This window comes from Pinus tabuliformis, chromosome 3_2 (genome assembly GCF_031772625.1).
Source record: "Pinus tabuliformis cultivar Carrire ecotype Pingquan chromosome 3_2, CPIR1, whole genome shotgun sequence".
Taxonomy (NCBI): Eukaryota; Viridiplantae; Streptophyta; class Pinopsida; order Pinales; family Pinaceae; genus Pinus; species Pinus tabuliformis.
Window position 1 is genome coordinate 992,216,135 of NC_142302.1, and position 9,422 is coordinate 992,225,556.

The following is a 9,422-nucleotide window of genomic DNA, read 5'->3' on the forward strand; positions in this document are numbered from 1 at the left end:
CTCGTTTTCTTTAGTTTGTCTAGGACTAACCGTCCACGTCTCTGTAGTTTCTCCAGTTCTTACACTTACAAAGTCTTGCTGTCTGTCGGCCTGTTAAGTTAATGCAAATAGAAAAAAACACGTATGCTCTGTAGAATAGAAATAAAAGAACTTGCTTTTACTGTGTTAAGCAACTCAACATAAAAGACTGTAGATGGACAGCTATGGGATGTTAAATGTAACTTCTGTGTGCTCAGAGATTTCTATTATTTTTTTCTTTCCAAAAGTCGAACCTGTTACAATGCATTCTGTCTCCTTTTGAATGATTTTGGAAAACAGTTTCTCTTAACTGCTGTTAGTTACATTTGATGGTTTGTTTTCAGTTCTAAAACTGTTTATTTTTCCTATGCTATGATTTGTAAAAGATAACATGATAAATGAAAACAATTAACTACAATAGTTTGTTTAATTCAACTTTTATCTTCCTAAATACTACTTCTCTAAGAAATTAAAATAATAAAAGAAATGAAATTAAAGTGTTCACTTGAAATTTCCTCCTCAGTCCTCTCAGAGACCAAATGACCCTCTGTCATGATGATCCCCTTCAGCTAGATGCTCCTGCATTAAATGTTAATTCAAAATTATAGTTTAAATGTTATGTTATTATTCCTAGTTCATATTAATTTTATTATTAATATTTTTTTTGAAATGTTAATTCAGAATTATGCGTTAGAGGGAGGGAAAGAAGAAAGGAAAGGGGAAGTATATTACGAGGAAAAGGTAAGGAAGGAAGGAAGGGAATGGGGTAGGATTTAGTTTATTTTTTGAATTCTTAAAGAAGGGAATCCAACAGTTGTTGATTCCAGGGCCATTGTCTATGTTTAGATTGTTACAATTTTTTATGATCTCCAAAGCTTCTCTGAAACATCTTTTTAAATAACGGTTTTCTCTGGCAATAATCTCAGTGTTCTCAATATTTATATGGATTGCCAAAGAATTAGTAGAAAAGGAAATGAAAGTTGTGGTACCTAATCTACATGTCGCTCCTCCCACACCTATCATTGGTGGGAATTTCCCACTTGAAGAAATGGGAGTCTCATTTGAAAAATATTTTGGAATATTCACCAATACTAAGAGCGGCTGGTGAATTACTATGGGACACTTTTTTACCATTTCAATATTATCATGTAAACATTAACAATTAATAATACCATTCAACAATGCACAACATCACACACTGTACAAAAGAGATTATTTTTACGTGGAAACCCAAACATGAGAAAACCATGCAACACTTTTAATACATGTCTTCAAGATTACATCAACAAGAAGCACCGAATTCCAAGATTCTACAACACCAACTGGAAGGAGGCACCAACCCCCTGATTTACAAGCCCCAACCTGAAGGAAGGTCCAACTCCCTGACTTACAAGAACTGACAGGAAGGAAGCACAAACCCCCTGGTTTTATTAGTTCCAACTGAAAGGATGCACCAATACCCTACAAGAACCAACTTGTTTCATATGCACCAACCTGCCCTAACACCACTCTGCCACCCCAAAGTGTTCACAAGCACCAACCTGAAGGATACTTCAATCTCCACCTTGCACCACCCTTAGTTTGAAAGATAAATGAACATTATAGATCACACTAGTCACCCTGCTCAGTCACTACACTTGATCACTACACTTCATAACCACTGCTCTGATCAATGTCAAACCACTGTTGTTAATAGTCCTGGTATTGCTGTTTTCAATAGCACACACTATCACTGCACTGCCTCTGCTTCTGTCTAATAAGCACTTATTGGTACACTTTTATAATATTGTTTCGACCTTTAATGCCTTCAAATGTAACACTTGTATTATTTGTGGTATACAACACTTGATCTAATTGACAAACCTTGGACAACACTTAGGTTTTTTTTTGCTAGTTATGGCCATAAGTTCTAGGGTTTGAATGCAATATTGAAGAGCCTGACGAAAATTTGAATCTCTTACAAGCAAGAAACTGTTGAAAGTACAAAGTCAAGGAAATGCCATAAAAATGCAATCCTAAACCCCGGAAACCCTCAAGGGTTTATGACAGAGAATCCATGGCCATGGTGAGCTACCTAGAAGTAAAACTAGAATAGCTCTACATAGAAGACAAATTGAAGATAGGCCACATCGATAAAACCTTACAATAGCAACAAAAAAACTTTATCCTTTGTCATCTAACACAATTGCTAGCAATATGGCATATAAGCAAAACACTTTGTGTACTCAACAATATAATAATCAACATCAATGAAAATATGTCATAATTTTGCCTTCGATCTCAACCTACAACACACACCCAGATCAACATTAACATTATGTAGACCAACACACATTAGTAGTATGAATACAATGTCCATCAGTGCTTGGTCATTGTAATAATGCTTCCATAAGCTTGCAGGTTAACAATTCTCAAATCGCACTTTCATTCTCTTTGTTAGCTTGATCTATCTTTGCACAGGAGTTCATGCCATTCATTTGCAGGTGTATATATTTAGATCTAGTTGCTTTGCATTTACCACTTCATACACATAGGTTAACATAGCCATACAATAAATCATTGTTGATCTAAATACACTTTCACATGATCTATAGGTTCCTTCCGCATATACTTTGGTTCTAACACCATAAAAATGCATCACACACACAACCATTATGCAGAGGATCTCATATTAAAGATTTTTCATTACATTACAAGAGTGTGCGCTCAACATCCAAATCACATTGGTTCTAGTATTTCTTACACATTAGTTAACATTGTTAATAACATTTCATTGCATAGGACTCGTATATAATTACATTTGGGTTCTAAAATATACCATATCTTTGCAACAACACTACCATCTATATCACAAAGATGTATACACGCTCAGGTATATTCACATTCGATTTCTAATGCGCACCACATTGTATTGTGTGTAACCTCAAATTGATTCTCAGTAGCATAATTTAATTTAATTGCACGGAGTCATCAAAACAGACCAAATCAATTTACATTAATTGTTTTCCACTTCATCATTAGAGACAATCGATATAAGGACCAAATAAAACAAGCGTTGACTACATTCATGGTTTCTCAACGTTTTTGGACCAAACAAGTTAGCAATCATGTGACCATATCAAACACGACCTAGTGACCAAATTAATCAATGTGTTAATCACATTGTGTTCACACATCCATAACATCGTTTGATGATAAGATCTAACACTTCATACCAAATCGAATTACATTAACCATATCAATTAAATACCTTGTGCGCACTTAAAAGGTCATGCATTCACATATTGCCACTTAGGCCAAGACCATCTTAAGCGACCACATGTGTGAGAACAAGAAAAATATAGAGAAATCAAATATGCCCAAATTATTTGATTGCATTAGAAATGGCCTCAAATCAGGCCCTTTAGAAACTTGATCTAGGGAGTCTTCAAAACTCGACTTCTCGTTGGAGCTAATTTCACATTAATTGACAATGAAAAGATGATATCCACAAGGACTCACAATGCCCTATTTATAGTTTTTCAAAAGGGTCTAAGGCGGGGTGGGGGGGCGACTTGCCCTATTTTGAATTTTATTTTAATTTAAACATACCCCCAAAACTTGAGGTCAAATTTAAAAATTCCTTCTTTAACTAGTTGACTTGCATGCATTGTATATTTTGTTAGGGAGGCATGTATTAGTTTTAGACATTGCTTAAGGAAGGATCATGTCTTTTGTGCCTTTATTATTCTACTAGCTTTGAGTGAATTTGCTCGTGCATTGGGGAAAATCTATACTTGCAAACTTCATGCATGAATATTTTTGCAACCATGAAAACCTATGTGGCATGGCACCTATTATAAGAACTGTCATTATAAGTAAAACCAAACTGTGATATTCTTCCCAGAAAATTCGTTGTCCTTCCCATTCGTTTACCTCAACAAGTGTTGGGCATCTTAATCACAATGCTGGGGTTTCTAAGCATTGCTATAAGCTTCATTTTCTTCCTTCCATAGCTTATTGTCCTTTGGTATTTCCAATTATTATAATCCATTGACATATACTAAAAGCATTCAAGTGAAATCATTCATGACAAGACTTTCCTTCTTTTTTTCTTTGCTTCCTCAAAGGATGCACTCTTCATGCTAATCACTAATTACAGACTTTGACATCAATGAAAACACCATTCAATAATCTCCCCCTTTGTCATTGATGGGAACACTTACATTCCACTTGTGATCATGCTCTTGATCTTTCGCTCTCGATCTCTCTCCCCCTTTGACATCAATGGCAAAGGGTAACTCCCCTTGACGATATAAATTCCCCTGATGATTTCTCTCCCCTTGTCTTGTTATGCATCTCACGACTTACCGTTTTGTCACTAGCCGATGTTTTATTGAAAATTCACCTTTATGCTAATGGTAATGAGTCTTTATGCAATTCTTGATCTTGAAGTGCCACAAAATTGTCCTTGACTCTGCTTTTCAAGTGTGCAATGTTGACTAATCTGTGTTAGTTTTTGTAGCTCAGACAGGTATTGTAGTCTCAAATGGTGTCTACGAGACTAAGGAACACAGGAGGATTAATTATGTCCTATACCTAGAAAAAATTTCCAAGTGAAATTATCTTAATAAAATTAATTTGCGAGATTTAATTATTTTCATAAGTCTAACTTAGGGAAATGGGTTAATTAATTAGAATTAATTAAGACAATTATTTTTAGAATTCGATATGATCTTAGCCATCGATTAGGGTTAGATCGTGGTCGTTGATTCATTAATGAGAGATTATAAGAGGGGATTGATGGGATCATTGGAGATCATTCGAAGAATTCCGGTTAATAGATTTGCAATGATAGCAAAGGGCTTCTTGATAGCATGGGAGACACCAATAGTAGGGATCATTAGAGATTGGTATCAATTTAGCGGAGAATAATTCTTCATAGTGATTTCCAGATTCTCAGCGATAGAGGGAGATTTATTTATCTATAGAGGTTGATTTGTTCCAACCAGTGTGAATTGTTTCAGGCAGACTAAGCTGCTAGGGTAAGTGCGAATTTTCCATAAGGTTCAATTTGCATAATAGAAATTGAGTTTGCTAGTGAAGGACAAAATTTCAGTGGAGGTTGAGTTATTTTGCTAGTAGGAGTGAGTTTCTAGAGAGGTCGAGTTATTTTCCCAGTAGGTGTGAGTTTCTAGAGAAGTTGAGTTATTTGTCGAAACACACCAGTTGGATCGTTTTAGGGTCACAAAGAGAGCCCAAATTGATTTAGAGGGGTCAAGTTGGTTCCAAGAGTTTGAGTCAGGTTGCAAAAGTGAAAATAAATTTGTTGGAGCTTTGCTAGTAAATGACAAGTAGTTTATGTAATTCTCAATTGTTGAAGAATAATAAAAATCCCTTATTTGTAGAATTGGTTTTCCCTTTAGGGTTTTTCGGGGATAATTTGTCCAAAAATATCGATGTCAAATTTTGTGTGCGTGTTATTTTCTCAGTGACTATTATTATTATTTGTGAAATTGTAGTTATGTTTTTTTTTTTTTTTTTTTTTTTTTTTTTTTTTCGGTGAATTATTTTTCCAGAAGATAAATGATCTACAAAAATAGAAGATTAACAACCAATAATTGCAATAGAATTTTCACATGGTATCAAAGCAAGTTCAATGAAGCGCAAATTTGAGCGTAGAAGAAGCTCAACGTAGGACAAAATAAGAGAAATCAAGGGTTTATAAAACCCAGTTCCAACTTCTCCGGATTTATTTGGGTTTTGTCTATTTTCGAGGATTTCCATAAATGGCTTCAACAAGTTTGAGAGTTTAGGATAGGTTGGATGGAGCTTCAATCTTTGGTGTTTGTAAAGCTAAAATTTCTTTTTTGCTAGAGGAAAATGGTCTTAAAGAATATGTGACTAGTGTTGTAGCTGTACCAGTAGATCCAACACAAATTGTTGCATACAAGAAGGAAGATGCCAAGACAAGAAGAATAGTCATCAACTTTTTCCACATATCACAGATCTAGATACAATGAAGAAGATGTGGGACACCATTCTAAATTTGTACTAGAATTATACCATGAATGGGAAGTTGATTCTTAGGGAGAATCTTAGAAATACCTGAATGAACAAGGATGAAGACATTGTTAGTTACCTCACTAGAATTCGACTTGTCAAGGACGAATTGGGAGCCATCAAAGACCAGTTAACTATTGATGATCTCATGAGAAGAACCTTGAATGGGTTCTCACAGCAGTGGGATGTGTTCATTCAGGTGATGAATGGATGAGATACACTACCAACTCAGGATCGACTATGGAGTGATTTCACTCGAGAGGAGCTTAAATTGTGCCTTGTTAGTGGCAACAGTAGCAGTAAAACTCATAAGCTTGAAGATGATGAGAATGTGGCCCTAGTAGGAAAGGGCAAGGCCAAGAAGGACTCGAGCAAAGGATCCAAGGGAGGAGAGAGGAAAAAGGACTTTAGTAAAATAAAGTGCTTTGGTTGTGGTCAACATGGTCACTATGTTAATCAATGTCCAAACTGGAATAGGTGTGACAAGAAGAAGAAGAAGAAGGGGAAGTAACAAACAACAACTTCAAACATTGATGAGTTATCTTTGAGATTAGATGATAAATTTTCTCTCATAGCTTGCTTTTGTAGCTTTACATATACAAGTGTCCATTATATTGACAGTGGAGCATCATGTCAAATGACGTGAGTTAGAGAATAATTTTCCAGTTACAAAGAAGTGGAAGTGGGCTTCCATATTCATATGGGAAATAAGTCCAAGTGCACTCCAGTTGGGAGAGGGACAATTACCTTTTAGAGGGAGTCAAGAAAGAATACAAATAATACACAATTATTGCATGTTCCAGGTTTAGGGATGAACTTGATTTCAGTTTCAACTCTTCAAGATAGGGTATATCATGTCTACTTTCGAGGGTCGAAGGTGTACATCAAACACCGAAGTTGGAAATCAATGAAATATATTAGAGTAAGGAGCAAGTTATATAGGTTGCAATTGGATTCTCCAAAGGCACTAGTGAGCAGTATTACTAGTAGAGACATGAGAATTGTGGCATAGGAGGATGGGGCACATCCATCATGGAGCACCCAAATTTCTCAAGGAAACCATGATTGTTCCAAAAATTAGCACAAAACATGATGATGTGTGCAGGGGGTCCATGCATGGGAAATTTTCGAAAGCAACATTTACTAGGAATGATAGTAGAACCAAGGGTGTGCTCAAGTTGATACATTTTTATATATGCAGCTTGTTGCCTACAAAAACTCTCAAAGGATATGTGTATTTTGTTACTTTCATTGATGACTACTCTAAGAATAATTGGATATACTTATTGAATACTTGAGACAAAGTATTTAATCACTTCCAAGAGTTTAAGGCTCTTGTGGAGAACATGATAGGAAAGAAGATAAAGGTGCTTCATACTGATAATGGAGGCGAATATGTGGAGGAAACCTTTAAGGAGCTCTATGTGAAGGAGGACATCAAGAGAGAATGGATGACTCCATACAACCCACAGTAGACTGGGGTCATTGAGAGGAAAAATATGACGATAGTTGGAGCAGCATGGGCGATGCTATATGACTAGGATATGCATAGATTCTATGGGAAGAGGCATGTAGTACGCCAATATATATTCAATGCGGTGTTCCTCACAAGGAATAAGGGAAGATTATACCCAAGGATGCATTTACAGGAAATACGTTGCGAAAGGTCGAGCACTTCAGGATTTTTGATAGTATAAATTATTGTCACGTGCCAGATGACAAATGCACGAAGTTGGATTCAACTGTAGAAAAGGTATATTTCATTGTCTACAATGAAACATCCAAGGCATATATGATATACATCCTAGGTAGTAAGAATATCACTGTGAGACAGGATGTGAAGTTCTAGAAGGAGAAAGGCTTCAAGAGATTTGGCGAGTTGATAGTTGTTGATTAGAGTGAGCCAGCAAAATATCCAAGGTATGAGCAGGGATCTTAGTCTCAGGGCACTAGTATTAGTAAAATGACAAGTATATGAGCAAATACAAGTGCGAACAAGGCACAATAGTTGGAGCAACAATAATAGGCATAAGAGTAGGAAGCTTGAACCACCACCAATGAGAGAAGGAATGGGGAGGTGCTTCAGAAATTGAGATATGTGCAAGAGTTCATGGGAGCTACTAGATCAAGCACCAGGTATAGGATATTGTAGAAATTAATGTGTAGATTCGAAACTACTCATGAAATTTACTAAATCACAAGACTCGAAGCTACTCTACTGATCTACGAAAGTTAATTCAAGATCGAGAACACATAACATCAACATGCAAGAAGAAACATCACACATGCAAAGAGATTTATCTATGGGAAAGTAACTGCTCAAAACCCCTTACTATCTATATTGCTTTAATCAAAGAATATAGATGAAATATAATGCTTGCTCAAGCCTGAGCACAATTTGAAAGTGTATAGTCTATCCCTATGCCTGACTGACAGAACCTGGCCAACACTTGGCCAATTTTTAATCCGTCCAAGCTCCTATTTCCTTGCATTGTTCTTTGAGGAATTAACCCCTATTTTTTAAGGAAAATCCTCAATTGGATTGCACAATTCCTGTAGGCCCATTCTCTAACTTCATGCGCCACCTGTACACATGGGAATAGTCTACAACTACTAGGACACTGCCTTGGAATCTTCATCTCAACTGGGTAACTCAAATTCTCTCCATGCAACAATTATTTTGGGTTGATTGATTAGTTAAATGGATGACCATTGAGTGTGATTGAAGTTACATTGCACAACTTGGCCTTTCACTAGTTTCTCCAATAATTGGAACTAGTTTAGTTGACAATAACTCAAATTAAATGAAATAGATTGCTACAAATTAGCAATCAATCATATTGAACTGAACTCAAGCTTCCCCAACTTGAATTAACTGAGTTAACTGAGTGACAAGTGCCATGTCACCTCAGTTAACTTCCTCAAAGATTCTGTTGATGTGGAAATTTTAATTTTCTCTAGTTTGACCAAGGCAAGGTCAAACTGAGATTTCTTGCTGCATTTTCAACACTCCCTCTCAGCAAGAAAGGGATTATCTATCACCCTGATCCTGTCTCTATGGAACTTGAATTTTCCTCTTGACAAAGCCTGTGTCAAAATGTTTTCATCTTGTTCCTTTGTTTGAATGTACTATAACAACATTATCCACCTTTGCACACAATCTCGTAAATGGTGATACATGATATCTATATGCTTGGATCGTCGTGAAAAATAGGATTTTTAGAGAGCTTGATGCAACTTTGATTATCATAGTAGATCATAGTTGGATCCATCATCTAACCAAATAATCCAACAATAATCTTTCTCATCTAGATTTCCTCACATGTTGCTTGACTAGCAGCCATGTATTATGCTTCCGTTGA